At 45.6% G+C, this 19,031-nt stretch overlaps 1 protein-coding gene across 5 annotated transcripts in view; it reads right to left on the reverse strand.

Moving 5' to 3' along the window:
• The window catches only part of PDZD2 (PDZ domain containing 2), a 411,535-nt gene that overhangs the window by 334,379 nt on the left and 58,125 nt on the right, over positions 1-19,031 (reverse strand). For 4 of the 5 annotated variants that reach the window (XM_069555958.1, XM_069555955.1, XM_069555956.1 and 1 more), the window contains exon 2: positions 17,380-17,507. The exons of the other annotated variant lie outside the window; for it this stretch is intronic. The gene's annotated coding sequence lies outside the window, so the exon portion shown is untranslated. The remainder of the gene's footprint in view (positions 1-17,379; positions 17,508-19,031) is intronic. 5 annotated transcript variants of the gene reach the window in all.

The following is a 19,031-nucleotide window of genomic DNA, read 5'->3' on the forward strand; positions in this document are numbered from 1 at the left end:
AGAGGAACAATCTGAATTTGAGTGACATCCCCATACTGCACATGCTGTATGACCCTGACAAGATACTAAACCTTTCCAAGCCTCACTTTTTCCATCTGTAATATGGGTATCCTGCTGCCTATTTTGCAGGGTGGTTGTAAGCATTCAACAAGAAATAAAGTGAATAGGACATGAAAGATATGCATTGTATGATAGCTACGATATAAATAGCACGACAGAGAAATAAGCCAATAATACATTAAAATAGCTATGAATCGGAGACTGAGTATGAGACGTGCGCTATGTAACTTAATCTTCCCAACATTTTTATTAACCATGTCTGACTCTTTGTGACCCCACGGACTGGAGCCCACCAGGCACCTCTGTGGATGGGGATCCTCCAGGCAAGAATGCTGGAGTGGGTTGCCATGCGTTCCTTCAGGGGATCTTCCCAACCCAGAGACTGTATTCCTGCATTGCAGCCAGATTCTTTACCATCTGAGCCACCAGGGAAGCCCTAACCATCTTATAAATTATTTTATAAATTTAATTTCATAGACCTTGCATTTGTTAAGGCAAACTAATCTTTGCAATAGAGAAGAATGAAAAAAAAAATCTCTGAATTTTCCTAAGCTAGATAGAAGCTATAATACAAGCAGTATTGTACGAGGTGTGGTCAGCCAGCATCCTCTCCCCACCGCCGTTAGCACTTGCCAGGGAGCACCCGCACCCGAGGGCCCTTTAATGCCCAGTCAGGTGACACGTAAAAGCACATTTGTGTTCTGTGTTCAGCTTATAGTACGTTCCTCCTCGGGACTTCCCTGGTGGTCCAGTGGTTAAGAATCTACTTTCCAATGCAGGAGATGAGGGTTTGATCCCTGGTTGGGGAATTAAAATCCCATGCACCTTGAAGCAGCTAAGCCCACGCACTGCACCTACTGGGCCTGCGCCACTGCGAGAGAGTCCATGCGCCACAGCGAGAAATCCCAAAGGACACGATGGAGATCCACGTGACGCAACTAAGATCCAATGCAACCGAAGAAATATTCTTTTAAAAGTACACTCCTCCTCAAAACTCACTGTGTCTATCCCATCTATTGGACAATTACTTACCTCAGAGCAGTAGTTCCTAAAGAAGGGGTGGGGTTTGGGGCCCTGGGGGCCTTTGGTAACATCTGGAGGCATACATGGTTGTTACGGTGTGTGTTTGTGTGTGTATTGCTACTGGCGTCAAATGAATAGAGGCCAGAGGATGCTGCTGAGAGTCCTACAAGGCCCAGCACAGTCCCCTCCCCCTATAAAGAATACTACCCGCCCCCACTCTGCCATCCCCCCAATCCTCCCCAGCCCCACCGCCCGCTGCCCTGCCACACACACAGTAAGCCCCTGATGTTGAGGAAACCCTGCCTTGGGGCAGAGAGGGAATCTTAGATTTCCCTGTAGCTGTGACACCTGCCCAGAGGTAGTCAGAAACTGTTTTCTGGTTGATCTTGGAGCAGGAGCCCAGCTTCATGGAGTGCAGCCTTGCATATTTACAGCAGGAGACAGTATTGGAGGAAAGAAGGATTTTAATCAATCTCACTTAAGAAGGGCCCAAATGACATCTCACCAAAATGAAGAAATATAGCCCCAGTCAAATCTATTGACTGTCAAAGTCAATGCCTATTCTTTGCAAGGAAGTACTCACTTGGTTCTTTAGTATCTGAATGGTGATATTTTTGCATTCTGGACCACAGTAGAAGGCACAGCGCAAAACCTTATACAGGATCGTCACCCCCAGGTTCAGCCCCATGCCTGCCCTGTGCACTGTGAGTTAAGGGGTCCGCCTGATATACTGAAGGCACAGAAATTGTGTGCAGTCAACTTTTTTTGATCTGATTCTCCTTTCTCCAAGTCAACCCTTCTCGTCCTTAATGACACCTACCATGCTATTCATTGAAAGGACTGATGCTGAAGCTCCAATACTTTGGCCACCTGATGTGAAGAGCCAACTCATTGGAAAAGACTGAGATGCCGGGCAAGATTGAAGGCAGAAGGAGAAGGGGGCGACCGAGGATGAGATGGTTGGATGGCATCACCAACTCAATGGACATGAGTTTGAACAAATTCCAGGAGATAATGAACGACAGGGAAGCCTGACTTGCTACAGTCCATGGGGTGGCAAAGAGTCAGACGTGACTTAGTGACTGAACAATGCTGGGCAAACTCTACTCTTCCACACTGGTGGTGGCAAAGGAAGGCATAGACATCACCTTAATGGCCTGAAAGAGAGTCTAGAGCAAGGACCTCAGCTCTCATTCTGTAGCTGAGGAAGGGGAAGTTTGAGAGAGAGTTTCACAGTTCTATGTGGATTGGGGGGTCTCCAAGCTGAACTTCTGTCTCTGAGTCCAATGCTCTTTCCCCCCTGTACATACTGAGGGGAAGCCTGTGACTGCTTGATTTATTGCCTACCTACCACTCATCAGCAGGGAGCAGAGACCTGTGAGATGGGCTGTTCTCTAAGCAGAGGGAGGATGGAATGTGGGTCATCCTATTCGGCTGCCATAGCTGAGCACAGGGTCGGAGCACAAGCCAGTGAAGCCTCCAGCATCTGGTACAGGTCGGGGGTCGGGGGTGGGGGAGGCTGGGCAGCCTATCAGAGGCCTGAGACTGATGATAAATTCCCAGGAGGAGCGCACTCCTCAAAGACAGGGCAGGAAGCATTCTGGCAGAGGGCATGAAAGCTCGGGATTGCTTATTCCTTCATGAAACATTGACTGAGCATGTGGGGCCAGGTGCTACAGACACAGAGAGAACAAGGCAGATAAGAGCCCCAGGTCCTGAGAACATAGATTCTAGGAGGAGGGAGAGAGGATAAGTAAACCAAAAATAAGAATAATAACAAGAATCTATAATAAGAAAGCACCAAGTTAGGGGGAGCCACCATTTAGGCAAATGCTCAGGGAAATGCCCTTGGATGAAGTGCCATTTAAGTCGAGACCTAAAAGATTAGAAGGAACTAACTCCCTAGAGAGGAGAAAGTAGGAGGGTGTGGGGCAGAGGCAAGGGTCTGGAGTCAGAACCTGACCGATGGCAGGAGGGGGGCATGGGATGCAGCCAGCCAGGGTCCATCATGGGCAAGCAGGAGGAGGAGGTACCTTGCTTAAGACTGGCGACAGGGCATAGGAGAAGCGGACAATCCGAGATGAATATGGAGGCAGAGGCGACAGGGTGCGCCCTGGGGTGTGGGGTGAGAGAAGCAGGAAGGAAGCCAGGTGCTAGGTTTCGGCACCAAGGCCATTAGTGAGTGATGCCATTTACCAAGATGGGAAAATGCAGAAGAGAAACAGATTTAGGGGAAAGAGGGCCTGTATTCCAACTCTCTAAAATGAACCGTAGTCTTAAAAATATCCTCATTCTTAGCCTCCTTATTATTAAATACTTACGACCAAATACAACATTAAGGCATTGCTACTGACTCACTTTTTAAGAAGTCTAAGAAATAGAATGGGGAAGGTGATGGCACCCTGGAAAAGGAAATGGCAACCCACTGCAGTGTTCTTGCCTGGAGATTCCCAGGGACGGGGGAGCCTGGTGGGCTGCTGTCTATGGGGTCACACAGAGTCGGACAAGACTGAAGTGACTTAGAAGCAGCAGCAGCAGCAGCAAGCAATGGAAAGTGGGAAAAAATTACAAAGCAGGTGTAATATGACTGCATTGGAGATTTTCTGAAAGGTAATAAATAAATAAATACAGTAATCAAGGGACTTGTACTTTCTACTTTCTTTATTACTTTTTATAGCAAAATTTTCCTTTTTTTTTTTTTCTAGAAAGAACAAGCTACTCCTCTGATGTCAGGCTTTGCGTTTCCAAAATGCCTCTCTGAAAATGCATAGCATATTTCCTCCTGGAAGCCATAACCTATTAGGACATATGAAGGGAGCGGAGCTGGGAAGGGAAAGGACACAAGCCAAGACAATTCGGCAGACAGCCCTACGCAGGATGCCCTGAGCACTTTCCAGCCAACTCTCACAAGAGACCGCCACTAATGCATTCAGATTCCAATCTGCCTTTTCTTCCTGCTTCATCAGTTCTCATTTTTGAAATGTGGCACACTCACTGCGGAGGTATGTCTAAAGTCAGAGAGGGAGCATCTTTTTCTTACTTGGCTCCAAGCTGACCCCCTTTTGCTTCATCCCATCAAGATAAGCTCAGTCATCAATCACCTTCTCCAGGAAGCCTTCCATGACCATCCCAGGCTATTAACAACTTTTTTCTTGATCTCCGTCATACCATAAGGATGTCTTGACTATAGCTCTTATCCCACTAATTTTTGAACATATATCTGTTTCCTCCATTCATGGGGATCTTAGAGTGGACACTTGTCATGCTTTCTGTCTGAAAGTGAAAAAAGTGAAAGTGTTAGTTGTTCAGTTTGTGACCCCATGGACTGTAGCCCACCACTGTCCATGGGATTCTCCAGGCAAGAATACTGGAGTGGGTTGCCATTCCCTTCTCCAGGGGATCTTCTCAACCCAGGGATCAAATTCAGGTCTCCTGCATTGCAGACAGACTCTTTACCATCTGACCCACAGGGAAGCCTGCTTTTTGTCTACCTGGTACTTTTTGACATCTTTCCTATGTGTACAGAATTTCCCATTGCATGATTTTATAAATCTTTAAGGCAGAAGGAAGAAACCTGTTTTCCCAATTTCCCTTACCAGCGATGATACAGGCATGTGACCTGGGCTCTGCCAATTGGATGTAAGAGGCAAGAAGCATTGGCTGCCTTGCAGAAGCCACTTTGGCAAATGTGGCTGCAGACATCCAACTTTCAGAGACAGCAGTGGCAGAAAGTCCTAAAGCAGTGTCTTGTGCTCAGTGTCAGCCATCAGCGCCCATCCATCAACAGGGGCAGAAAGGCCTCCACTGCAGCACTGCATTGCCCAGGGCTGCTTTGCTTCCAAGCCAAGTCTGTCTCTGCTGGAGCTTCTTTAATAAATGACTTCTCTGCTCAAATCAGGTAGAGTGGCTTCTGCTGCTGGTTAATTGATAACTGAGGTCCTCAAGACAGGGCTGGAATAGATTCATTTCTCTATGACTCCTGTTTAGTAATGTGTTATTTATATCCCCCATCCACCTACCAGAATATAGATGTAAACATTGCTGAAGGTTCCAGATCAATTGTGTTGAATAAATGAAGAAATGGATGGAGAAGTCAGACAGCAAATGATTATTTTCTCAAATTCCCATTCTTTCAGTGATCACTGAACAGTGTTACGCATCCTGTAAGTTTTCTGTTAATTAGGGAAGACACCCAGGAATGTTGCTTTCCATAGGGATTCTCAAACTAGGCTCTTCTGGCATATTGGTGGTTTCCATTGCTAACACTGAAAAACAGCAAGTTTTTCCAATTACATATAGGAAATTTATCTAGGACAGGGGATTTTGTCAGTTTCAAGTTTTCACTCAGAATGTTTTCAAACTCTGGCACCTGCTACTGTTTTGTCAGCAAGTACAGTGGATGAAAAAATAATTGAGTAAGTAAGCAAATAATGCAGCAAGAACTCAACACTGCTGGTCTGCTTAGTTCAACAATTTTCCTCCTCCTCATGGCCAGTTTTTTCACTGGGACTTTAGATGGCATAATTAAGACAGCATCCTCTTTCCTGCTAATAAAGGTATTCTGAGTTCACATAATGGAACCCACTGAGTCGTATTGAATGGACTGCACTGACTCACAAAGTCTTGGCCACCTGAACGTTTTTGAGAACTGCAGGCTGAAGAACTTGCCATGGCTCTCTCCTTCTGTTACAGACTGAACTGTGCCCTTCCCAGATTCGTATGATGAAGCCCTAACCCCCAGTACCTCAGAACGCCACTGAATGTGGAGACAAGGCCTTTAAAGAGAAGACTTAGTTAAAACGAGGCCATCAGAGTGCTTCGTGTCCTCATAAGAAGACACCTGGACACACCAGAAAGGGAGCCACCAGGGCCATGCAGGAAAAAGACCATCTGAGGATTCAGAGAGAAGAGTTTGGCCTCAGGAGAGGCCAAACCCGCCAGAGTGTTGATCTTGAACTACCAGCCTCCAGAAGTGTGAGCAAATACATTTCTGCTGTGGAAGCCCCCAGTCTGTGACATCTTGGTAAGACAGCCCTAGTGAACAGATACAAACTGGAGTCACAGATGCCCAGTGGGAGCTGCCCTGGGCTCCCGGCCCAGGCCCTGCTCCTGCCTCAAAGGCTCTTTGCACCCCAACCTGGAAAGCGGAGGAACCATGCCGCTGTGTTCTGGCATGCACACGCTGTCCAAGTGACTCACCAGACTCCTGACTCACAGCCCCATCAGAGAGCCACCCTCTCCTTGTACGCACCGTGCCCTCCTTTCTGTGCTCTTTCACGGTGGCACAAATACCCTGGAGAGGAGTGCCCTTTAAATTCCACGATCGTGACCGAGTTGCATGGTCAGTGGCATCAGGCCCCTCTGGGAGGCCCAGGCGGGAACGTGGACTCAGTACCAGGAGAGACACCCAAAGGGGAGGCGAGAGGGGCCTGGGACAAACCGTCTACCCCAAGATCGTGTCTCTGGCATTGGGCTGGCTCCAGGCCTCTGCCAGAAACAGTGGTTTTTTAAAAGCATTTTTAAAACAGAGCATTTTAAAAGGAAGCCTCTGGGCAGATAGGGCCCTGGTAGGGGAGAGGCCCCCACCTTACCAGCCAAACCTCCCTCCTCCACGGACTAGGCCTCTGGGATGGGTGGGTGGGGAGCAGCGGTTTTCTTTCAGTGAAGCCACACAGTGTCTCTTTGTAGAGACAGAGGAGAAGGGCCTGGCTGGATGATAGCTTTAGAGGGAAGAGTGGACAGAACCTGATGGCTGGGAGGTAAAGGGATGGGGAGGTGGGGACAGGGAGGAGGCCGGGTCACTCGGGTTTGGCCTTAAATGGCCAGGTGGACCACAAAGTCATTCTCTGGTATCAGGGACTCTAAGGAGAAGTTCTAGAGATGATGGTAACTTTTATTATGGCAAATATCATGTTATAATAAGCATGTGTCCCCTGCTCCAACTAAGCTGGATACTTCTTGAGGTTAGAGACAGCATTTCAGGCACAAGAAACTATAATGTCTATGGCACTGTAGAGACAGCATTTCAGGCACTTCTCCACCCTCCAGGCTGGAGTCTGGCACATCCACTTAGCATTTATGTAATAACATAAACGCATCCAGGACTGGACCAAGCACAGAGGTGGCTCTAGAACTGCCAAGGCCAGACATGCAGCTGACACTCAATATGTGTTCATTGTCTCTTTGGGTGAATATTTTGAAGAATGGCATATTGATCATACTTTCTTATTTTCTGTATTCTTGAGGCTCTGGCATCTAGGGGCTTGATGGCTTGGGAGAGACCATCCCCTCCCCTCCCAAAACTGGCCAGTGCCTAGAGATAGCAAATCACCTGCCTTGGAGCACACTTTCCATATGCAAACCAACCAATCTAGAACCCATATCTCCTAATAACCTACTTTTTCAAGCTCACACATAACCCCTGCTCAAATCACCCAAGAACCTAATCACTCCAATTGTACCAAACAACTTTGAACATTCCCTGAAGCATAGTGCCCGCTGAAATGATTCAACTTAGCCAATCCTAAGCCTACTTGCACTGCCTCACACAATCCTTTTCACAAACAGCACAATAAAGGATTTACCTACACTTCCCCTTCACTCTCCTCTGCCTCTTGACAAACCCTGGTGCTTCCTCTTGTGGCTCCTTGAGGAGTGGACTGCCTTCTGTTTCCAGGGATCTGTGCATTTAAATTCTCACCACAACAGTCATTTCTGTGTCTGCATGTCTTACCATGCATGAGTAAAGCAAATCTCGGGTACATTTTTAAACAGATGGCTCAATGTGAATAAGCATTCAGTAACTGTAAATTAACAACTGATTCTTTCCAAGCAGGGCAAAGTACATCTTCTTCAAAAGAGAGAAAAGATGTGTTAGTTCTATGTATCAGCATGTTAAAATTGTAGGGAAGTGAGAGGGGAAACTAGCTTTGGGACAGAGATGGGCCAGATCCAGGCAGTCTCCAATTGAATGTAAGGTTGGGATTTGGGACAAGAATGAAAAGCAAGGAAAGAAGAATGCTTTTTCACCAAAACCTCTGCAGAGCCTTGCACAAGCTGGGAGAACACACAGAAATCCCGTTAACACTTTCTGCATCAAATCCAAGACCCTTGCTCTCCAGGAATGACTTTATCCAAGCCATGGCAAACCAACAAAGCAAAGAGACAAAGCAAGCATCCCTTTCATGATGTTTATTTCTTAATGATGCTAGCAGAAGCTCCCATTAATCCAGGGAGATGACATGAGATCATGGGTCCATGAAGCATGTGGCAGAACATCTGGTATCAAGCAAACCCTCGGCAAATTACAGCCGTCACTGCTGATGTTCCCAGCAACTAGAAAATTGCATTCTCTGGGTGGCTTTTCTAATAAACAATATTTATATGACCAGTTATCAAAAAGACAATAAAATGAAATTCATGCCACATGATGGCTGGGCTGCACATAATTTTGTCTTCCTTTGATGATTCCTTTGATGATTCCGAATATACTCGAAGACCTCACCCTCCTTTCAGTATATTATGAATAACATGAACTGCCTCTGTATCTTAATAATCATAAGACCTATTCTGATTATTTGTGGTTCCTGGATGTAAACAAGGTGACTCAGCGGGGATGCTGGGGACTACAGAATCACTGGACCAGGCAGAAGTGTGATTTACCCATGGGGGCCTCTGCAGACCTATGACCCTTCTCAGGGATGCCAGTGGGGGGTGAGTATCTCCAGGGAAGGACCAACCTCATTTTGGAGAAATGCTAACAAGTCGTCCCTACTTGAGACCTGAGAGGAACACACAGGAAACAGGTGTCTAAGAGCCCTGCTCAAAATTGGATATTGACCTTTTCCTCCTCACTATACCCACCCATGAATCAACCCAGGTTCTAAAGAATTAGATAATTTATTAGAAATAAAGTAACATAAATTATGAGGTCTGCTCCTTCATTAGGGATTTTTATGTGCACAGATGAATCCAGACAGCAATATACAACTCAAAGGAATTCTGCCAAATCTACTGTCTCAGTTTTGAGCTCCAGATACAGAAGCGTAAGCATCTGATAGGCACTAACCCTCCAGAGACAAGAAGGAACAAAGTCTTTTCTTGGGAGGCATGAGGTTGAAAAATGGGGAGGCTTAACCACCCCCTTCCATTTCCACAAGACTTCCAAAAGCTCCTCTCACCACTGCCATCGCCCTACTCCCTTCTCTGCAGTTTTGACACCCCACCCCACTCCCCATTCACCTACCGGAATAAGGACTTAAGCATTTTCAGACTGATAATTCAAACAACAGGCAACAATAAGGCCCAAGGGAGCTTAGATACAAGTGGAAGCTGTGGACATGTCATCAGGAATTACTTGTGCAGAAGCACAGCTGCCCAACAATCTCAGCCTAAACCAGCATATGACCAACAGCTCTGCTCTGGCCGCAGCTAAACAGCCTTGTTTCCAAGCCAGACAGACTCTCCTAGCAAAACCCAGAGTTGAGCCTGTGGGCATTAACCCATTTCCACCGTTGAAAGCCTGTTCACAAGGAAATATAGATGCAATATATTCAAATTATCTCTTGATGCTCATCTTCAGTCACTACCATCAGGAGAAATGCCAGCTTACTTCTTGGGAGCTATAAGAAAGGATACCAAGGCATAGAAGAACCAGACCTCGACTTCAGTTATCTAATAGCCTAATTAGGAATCATTAGTATGCAGATGAAAAAGTAATTAACAACACGCGGTGGTATCTAATGGTACTGCAAGGTCAGCTTAAGTTTACAGAAATCTAGGAACTAAGGAGGTCCAGCAAAGCTTGGAAGAGGCAGGCCTTTTAGGCCAAGAAAGTTGCAGGCAACCACTGAGAAGGAGGGCCTTCCCAGATGCCGCTAGTGGTAAAGAACACAGCTGCCAATGCAGGAGACATAAGAGACACAGGTATGACCCCTGGGTCAGAAGATCCCCTGGAGGAGGGCGTGGCAACCCACTCCAGTATTCTTGCGTGGAGGATCCCATGCACAGAGGAGCCTGGAGGGCTATAGTCCAATGGGTCGCAAAGAGTCAGGCACTACTGAAGCAACCGAGCACGCACGCACTGAGGAGACGAGCCCTGCAGATGTGGGGCATGTGGGAGAGCACATGGCAAGTTCAGAGGCCAGTTCAGACACCTGTCTCCTTGTGGTAAGAGCACAGCGCTGCCAGACCCACGGGGAGAGTAAATCTCCACGGCACAGGAGATCCCCTCCTCCATCCACATCCAAGGCAGACGTGACCAGTGCACCACAGCACTGAGCCTTCACTGGCCTCAGAGCCCCTGTCGACCCTGTGTTCCAAGAAGCACCAGCAGTCAATCAGAGTTGGCATTCCTGATAAGAACCGTTCCTCCTTTCCTGAGAGGGAATGGGGTGAACTCTGGCTGGACATGTCCAGATAACTGAGTCAAGATGGCCTAGACATTAGAGGAAAATCGCAGTCATTACATCAACTCCTGGAACCAGAAGGAGGCTTGATCTTGAGGGGCAGTTATGCTGACAACCACAGAGTCCCTCTGGGCATCATTACCCTTGATGCGACCCCAGGATCCAACTATTCCCAAATGTGCCAAACAGATCTTGTAGTGACTTCTCCCCAAGGACAACCAACCACCTTCAATTACGTCCCTTCCTGCACACACATGCTATTTCTCTATTGACAGGCAAATTCTACCCCTCCATCCCTTTGAATTTGAGCTGCTCTGGGACTGCTCAATGGAATATGGCAGAAATGGCACTGTGCCAGCTCTTCTTTTTTTTGAAAGGAAGACATAAATGTATATATATAATGTAAATAATGTTTTTCATAGGAAAATCCAAAATGACATATACGTATATAACATACTCTGAGAAATAAGAAAAATTTGCAAAATTCGTCAGATATAAAATCAATATAAAAAGAAACTACATATTAACATATCAGTAAGAAGTTAAAACATTCTCCAATAATACAGTTCCAATATAATCATCATATATTGATACTAATGTTTAAAAATTTTTATTGGAGTATAGTTGCTTTACAATGTTGTGTTATTTTCTGCTGTATACAGCAAAGTGAATCAGTTACATGTATAATTATAGCCAATCTTTTGAGATTTCCTTCCCATTTAGGTCACTACCACTGGGTCAGTTATGGTCCCAATCTTTAAGAGGATTAGAAATTTTCTCTTTCCCCAATCCCAACTCTTTCTCTCAGGAGCCCAGAGCTGTCACATCAGAAACCTGGTGAACTTGCTAAACAGACCACTTGGGGAGACCAGATGGAGAGGGAGAAGCCTGGAACTATCTGTCACGGAGGAAGGGAGAGAAGACAGCAATCCAGGGCCCCAGCTGAGCCCAACCTTGCAGCTCTGCTCTGCCAAGGTCTTGACACCAGAGGGAACCCTTCCTAGACCAGCCCAGCCATGAACTGAACGTCTTACCGAAGGGTCCAAGTCAACGCCACGTGGAACAGAAAACTGCCCAGCTCAATTCTGCCCAAATTCCTGGCCTGAAGAATCATAAACAATAAAGTGATTGCTCTCTTAAGCCACTAAATGTGGAGTGGATTGTACCACAACAAGAGATAACTGGGATTATGTTGCGCCTGGGCCCCACTCCACAGGCAGCTGAAGCACTCAGGGCTCTGGGCTCCGGTTCTGTTCCCTGCATGTCCCCTGGGCCTGACCACATCCAAAACAAGTCAGGGCCCTGCACTCCGGAGCAAGATGCCACACTTGGGATCACCCACAACCCTGGCCTCAGCTCCCCACCCACTTCTGCCCTTTAAGTCAACGCGTATGACTTCTAAAGAACCCAAGTTAATCACTGACTTCAAGTCTCCAAAGTTCAACTGTTGCCTGATCATTGTTCTTTCTAAAAAAATACAAAGGACAAACCTCTCCTCCTGAGCCTGGTGCCTTTGAGAGCTGCAGCTTCGGCTATGGACTGGAGAGCGTGTGAGTTCAGATCCACCAAGGAAAGCCTGCAGGTCGACTGTGGATGACTCTCACCTGCTCCAACCAGGCGGAGTCATCGAGCAGTGAGGATGCACCTGACCCAGTGAAGCTCAGCACCACCCCTGGTGCCTCTGTGGTAGCGAATCTGCCTGCCAGTGCAGGTGACAAAGGTTTGATCCCTGAGTTGGAAAGATCCCCTGGAGGAGGAAATGGCAACCCACTCCAGTATTCTTGCCTGGAGAATCCCATGGACAGAGGAGCCTGGCTGGCTTCAGTTTGTGGGGTCACAAAGAATTGGACATGACTTAACGACTAAACAACAATGGCTGTAGGTGACCTTCACCTGCTTGAGCCACGGGGTCATTACACAGCGAGGGGTCACCCAGCCTAAGAAACTGTGCTGCCCGAAAGCTCACAGGGTCCAACCAGTTCACTGGGCAGAAGGCACAGAGGCCTGAAGAGGAAATGTGGCTTTTTCCGGGTCAGAGATGAAGTCAGCACAGGCAGCCAGACACCAGGCCTGGTCAGTCAGTCCAGGAGTGACCCATGACCTCTCTGTACAGACAGCCTTGGGGAAGAGGACTTCAGCCTCAGGAAAACACTTCCTTTGCATGCCCTCTACTTTATGGTGGCCTCTGCACCATCCTTAAATCACTCTTGGTTTAAGGCATGTGTGCACAGTCAAGGACAGGCTTGTTTCCACTTTGAGGCCTGTCTCTAAGAGTGCTAGGAAAATTGCACCAGAGGTATGAACACAAAGATCCTCTTTTCCATATCTAACTCTTTTTCCCATCCCCTGACACACACACATGGGTTATCTCAGGTAGAGAGCATTTTCTGGTTTAGCAGTGTTGCATGGACTCTCTGCCTTTCAATTAGGTTGAATTGCATACTCTCGCAAAGCCACAAGGGTTGACCCTTGCTAGTTCCTGTTCTAACATAAAGTGAAGGTAAATCTAGATCCCTCTAACCACATCCATCTACTGGTGAACATCCTGCAAGAACCCTGAACCTGAAAATGATCTTTGCTGTTCTGACCCCAACTGAATACTAAGTCTTGGAGGCCTCCCTGAGAGACTCAGCAGGTTGGAAAGGCTCCTTCAGCAATAACTATTTTCACAAGGCATCGAAAGGGTTGCTTTGATGACTGATGATGATGCATGCCAGATGCTCTCTTAGGTGCTCTGCAAATGGGTTATCTCCTTTAATCCCCACAACAATCTGTTGAGGGAAGTTCTGCTATCTCTATTCTTTATAGATGATGAAACTGGCAGTCAAAGATGTTTAGAAACAAGCTCAACTGGAAAGTCAGCGACAGAGCTGGAATTTGGACAGAAGTTCAGCCAGCTCAAAAGTTCATATTCTGAATCACCATATTGCAATGCTTTATATGTATATAAATGTATCTCCATATGGTTCATTAGTGTAGTTCATTCCAAACATATAAAACCATCACCCCATGACCGTCTCAGAGTGATACTGGGACCACAGAAATACAGTCCTGCAACGAAAGGTGAAGCCCAAATAGTTTGCATCCTTTTTTAAAAAAAATTAAGATATCACTGATAAATAACATTATATTAGCTTCGGGTATACAACACAATGATTTGGTATTTGCATATACTATGAAATGTACTTCATGATCTTTACATGCATTTTTTTCAAACATCATGGAGGAATTTCCTAGATCATTGCTGTTTCCTACAATCTCCCTCTTACCTTCAAGCCATTTTCTTCATATGCTGTTCCTGTACTTCTCCAAGATTTCCCCCTAAATCTCCTTCCCCAGATACAAAGAGAACTAAAGACAGCAGCCATTCCCTTGTGCACACTCTTCCCAAAGTGGCTCATATTTAACCAGCTTTTAAGGAAATGATGTGATGTAGTTAAAAGAGTTAAATTTTCCTAGGTCTTATTACTGCCTAAAACGTCATGATTTTAGAAGATGGAATCAGATTAGTTCAATTATTCCTATGGCTTTGTGGAAAAACACCATGGAATCCCTAATATCTTATTGCCATCATCATTTTACAATAATTGGTGAAAACTGCCCAGGCCATCAGGACCCACATTAGAAAATGAAGGTTGAAAGGGGAAGATCCATGCTGAGGGCTTTCCTTAATGTCTCATCAAGGAAGCACGAGGTTAGGCCTCAGCTGTAGGTGACCCTAATGTGACCTTGGCCTGATGCCCAAGTGGAAAGCCTAGACTCAGGCCCATCATGGGGCACAATTCTAGGGGAAGGACTCTCGCTCTTCAGAGTTGATCAGTGCACACCCTATACACAGCAGCACAGATTCACAAATAAATGATGATTTTTGGAGACACCTTTTCCTCTTATGACAAAACAGAGCCATCAATTTGGCTGTAAAAATAGATTCGGGGCTACAGAAGTTAGTAGAGAAACGGTAAACATAATCCAAGCCCAGAAGAGCCAGAGAAAAACATACACCCAGGCTCCCGCCACGTGGCCCCTCCCCCAGGACACCAGTCCCCCACGGCCACTTATGGTTGGGACCAGATGCTGTAAATGAGGGGTATGCAATGACTCCTGCTGTCCCCTACCATCTACCCCACGATGTGCAATTTTAATTTATAATTGTGGGTGAGTTATATCTGTGCTCAGAGTGAAGCAGGAAGGGGCCATAGTTGAGGGTGGGGAGAGTGGGGTGAAGGGACTTAGATAAATAGTTTGCAAAAGATATGGTGAAAAATGCCAGACCAAAATTGAAGAGACTGAACTGGGTTGGTTCAGACTACAGGAGCACGCCCTCCCCTGCCACCCAGCGCATATGGTCACATCCCCCTGAGGATGAGGGCCGCTGTGAGCCACTGTTGCTTCCACAGTGGAGGTGGGATAGCTCTCAGATATGTGGGGACACACTGACAATATTTCAATTCTCTTCTGAAAATGAAAACCTCCAGGATATTTTAGGTTTCTCAGAACTAAAACACCCAGTGTTCACCTTTTCAGTCGTGCAGCGTTCACCTTTTCCAGGTTGGTGTGAGCTGATCTTTCTATAGTGATGGATTAACTAGTCTGCTCCAGCTACCATAACAAAGAACCAGACTGGGTGGCTTAAACAACAGATGTGTTTGCTCAGTTTCGGAGGTTAGAAGGCTGAGATCGAGGGAGACACCTGCCTTGTACACTCACTGGGTCTTCACGTGGTCTTTTCTCCATGTACTCTCAGAGGGGAGAGGGAGCTCCCTAATGTCTCTTTTCTCTTGTAAAGGCTTCACCCCATGACCTCTTTTAAACTTAATTACCTCCCTAAGTGTTTAGGGGATCCCTAGCTCCAGGGATTTCCCTGGCTAAGACTCCATGCTCCCAATGCAGGGGGCCCCAGTTTCCATCCCTGGTCAGGGGAATCAAGAGTCTGACTACGGCAACTAAAGCCCAGTGCAGCCAAAGACATGAAAACACAATAATGAACAAAACAAAAACACCCGATCTCCAAATAGTCACATTAGGGGTGAGGGCTTCAACATACAAACTTTGTAAGGACATTATTCAGTCCATAAAAGTGGGTTTAGGTATGGGAAAGAGGTCGTGGGATTATTTTGCTTTTAGGTAAATCTCCCTTCTGCCCAGACTCCATCTCGTAGCTCTTCACAATGCTCTCTGCCCAAGTCAGGAGGTTCCTCTTCACTCACCCCATGCCTACATGTCAAATATGCTTCTCCCACTCACCAGCCATCCCTCTAAACCGCTGCCCAGGGCTGTCCTGCTCCTTGGAACAGAGCCCCCACTTTCCCCAAACATAGCCTGGTCAAAATCTGTCCCCACCACCTGCTAAACCTGTTCTTTATTTATAAATTGAAGTCATTTCTGAACACATTACCTACCCTAAGTGGTTCATCAGCAAGGAAGTTCAGAGTCAAAACTATATCTGATCACTGGAAACATACACAGGGCAAATACCCTAGCCAACTCTTTCACTCACTCCTTAGGTCAGCAGATATTCAGTGACCAACTACTACACACAGTCATCCAGCCCTGTGGGACCCGTCAGCAAACAAAACAGGCAAAGAATCCTTCCTTCACAGAACTTACATTCTTCCTGTCCATTTTTCCCCTTTGCCCTGATTGCATCTGTTTTTAAAATATTTACTGCTCTGTGTCTATGTCAGTCATATTCTATTTGCAAATATTCTCCACCTCATACTGTATAAATCTCTAATCTTTTTATACAGTGTATTTTTTGCTCAAATTGCTTTTCACAGTAGATAGGTAGGGCCATTGTAAGGAATAAATTAGATGGTATAGGGAAAGTCTCAAGCAGTTGTAGAGGTTCAATACAAGGTAGCTTTCTATCTTTTAAAATCCCAGATATACTTAAGACCAACCTCAAATCTCTTCTCTCTCCAGGAGTCATTAATGACACCAGAAAATGTGAGGATTTTCCCTTCTTCTACTAATTTCCCTTAGCACATAGTCATTCATTGCGTAGTTTGACACCTTGTTATATTCTTTCATAGATGATTTTCTCATTCAATCCTATATATATATCAGGCTTCTTTAAGAGTAGATTGTAAACTCAATGTATGTTCTTAATCCACACAACTCAATCTAGGTTTACATAAGAGATGAAGTAATGAGCAAGAATTCTCTCTCCCATTTTCACTCTCTATTTTATTTTTAAAATCTGGCCCTCTTTACAAAACAACACCCAGTTCCTTAATTGGGGTAAGGGGAGTTTTTATGAATTTAAAAAGTAATTTGATTTACATTGCTACAACACATCCATCATTCAATGTGGAACAAAAGCAGTGATACTTCAAACAAAAGAAACATTTCAAGTAATTAAGAATAAAGGACAAGTACATTACTGTGTTTTCTATAGAAGGAAAAATCTGCCAGTCAAAAGAGCTGAGACAAAGAGCACCGGTTAAGTCAGTTGTGATGTATTCATTGGATGGAGTTCTATGCATTCTTTTATAAAATGCACCTGAAGGAGGCTCCTTAATGAAATGGGAAGACACACACCATGTGCCATTGGGTAGGGGGGAGGAGGACACACGAGTAGTATTCAAAACTGTTAGCATATAGGCTCAGTTTTATAAATATTCTATTTACATATCTACAAAGACAGAGACAAAAGATAAAAAGAAATGTCTTAGAAAATGAGCAGTATCTATGGATGGTGAAATAATTGCTGAAAATTGCCTTTTTTTTTTTTTAACAGATATCTCTTTACCATCAGGGAAACAAGGACACATGTTGTGTTGAAAACTGAAGTTAAAGAAGGACTTGAAGGCATCACTTTAGGGAGCGGTGTTGTATTGAGGGCTTCCCAAGTGGTTCAGTGGTTAAAAAAAAAACAAAAACAAACTACCTGCCAATGAAGGAGACACAAGTTCGGTCCCTGGATCAGGAAGATTCCCTGGAGGAGGGCATGGCAACCCACTCCAGTATTTTTGCCTGGAGAATCCCGTGGACAGAGGGGCCTGGCGGGCTGCAGTCCTGGGGGATCACAAAAGAGACATGATGACTACACAACTCGCAACGTGTTGTACAGGGGAACCTGAGGCTTGCCTGTCGCCTGTGTGTGGGTCAGCCCCTTGCCCCTGTTCCTGGCATTCAGAAAGCAATGCTTGAAGTAATAAGGGCTACATTTCTTTTGAAACACCCTGTAATTTTGGCTTTCCACAAAATCCAATGGATGTTCTTGACAATTAAAGCCAAAATTTCTCTGGAAGTAAACACGAGAACTCTGTCCTTCCATTCAGAAAGGATGAAGTCCATTGCTGTTTCACAGATGGGTGGAGCTGAGAAGGCCAGCTGGTAGCCAGTGGTCATTTCCAAAAGAGAATGAGAGGGGGAAGGGCAATCCATCTGAAATAGAGCAAAGGCAAGGGCACAGGCTGTCCTCCTGCAGACCCCCTCCCCTGGCCCAGTAGAAGAGAATTCGTAGCAGCCCTTCAACATCCCGCCTCATTCCTCCAACCAACATCCATGTCAGTATTTTTAACAAGGCATAAAACTTGTGATTCTATTAAAAACACATGTCTCTTGTTTCAAAGCATGGTTAGCAACAGCCACCGACATTCAGTAAACACACCATCAACCAGGGGAACACACTCATTGAGCTCCAAGTCTCAGATTCTTATTATTATACTTTTACAAAGCAACACAGGATCTTCTGGCTGGAATAAATTTTGATATCATCTCTTGGGCCTGCTCTTTGGCTTCTTGAGAAGACTCTTCAATCTGCTAAAAGACAATAACTATTCCCAGTTTTACTATTTCTCACAGAGAGGAGAGAAGATGAGTAGGGCAGAATTTTTAAAACTGAGAGAAAGGGAGGGAAGAAAAGGCTGATGAAACTACAGGGTGGGCAAAAAATTGGGATGCTAAGTCAGCCTCTAGACACACACTTGTCAACAAGAAGTCCCCATTCAAGTAAGGGTTTTGTTTAGACATTTCACAGACTGGATGTTTGTGTCCCCTTGAAATCCATTTCTTGAGGCCCTCGCCCCCTAGGTAATAGTTTGGAGGTGAGGCCTTTGGGAGATAATGAGGGTTAGATTAGGTCATGAGGGTAGGGCACTCATGACAGAATTAATACCCTTATAAAAGGAGGAAGAGACATGAGGTTTCTCTGTCCCCTCATGCACCAAAGGTCACATGAAGACACTAAGAAAAAGAAGGCCATCTGTGAACTACAAAGAGCCCTCACCAGGCACCAAAGCTGCTGGAACCTTGGTCTTGGTCTCTCCAGCCTCCAGAGTGAAGTGTTAGTCACTCATCGTGTCCAACTCTTTGTGACCCCATGAACTATAGCCTGCCAGGCTCCTCTGTCTATGGAATTCTCCAGGCAAGAATCCTGGAGTGGGTTGCCATTCCCTTCTTCACCCAGCCTCCAGAACTGTTAGAAATAAACATTGTTTAACCACCCAGTCTATGGAATTTTGTTATGGCAGCCCAAGCTGTCTAAGATAGATAACCTTTTAAAATAAAGGAAGATTCAAATTTGCTGAACTCACT

This window comes from Ovis canadensis, chromosome 16 (genome assembly GCF_042477335.2).
Source record: "Ovis canadensis isolate MfBH-ARS-UI-01 breed Bighorn chromosome 16, ARS-UI_OviCan_v2, whole genome shotgun sequence".
In the NCBI taxonomy this organism is placed as follows: domain Eukaryota; kingdom Metazoa; phylum Chordata; class Mammalia; order Artiodactyla; family Bovidae; genus Ovis; species Ovis canadensis.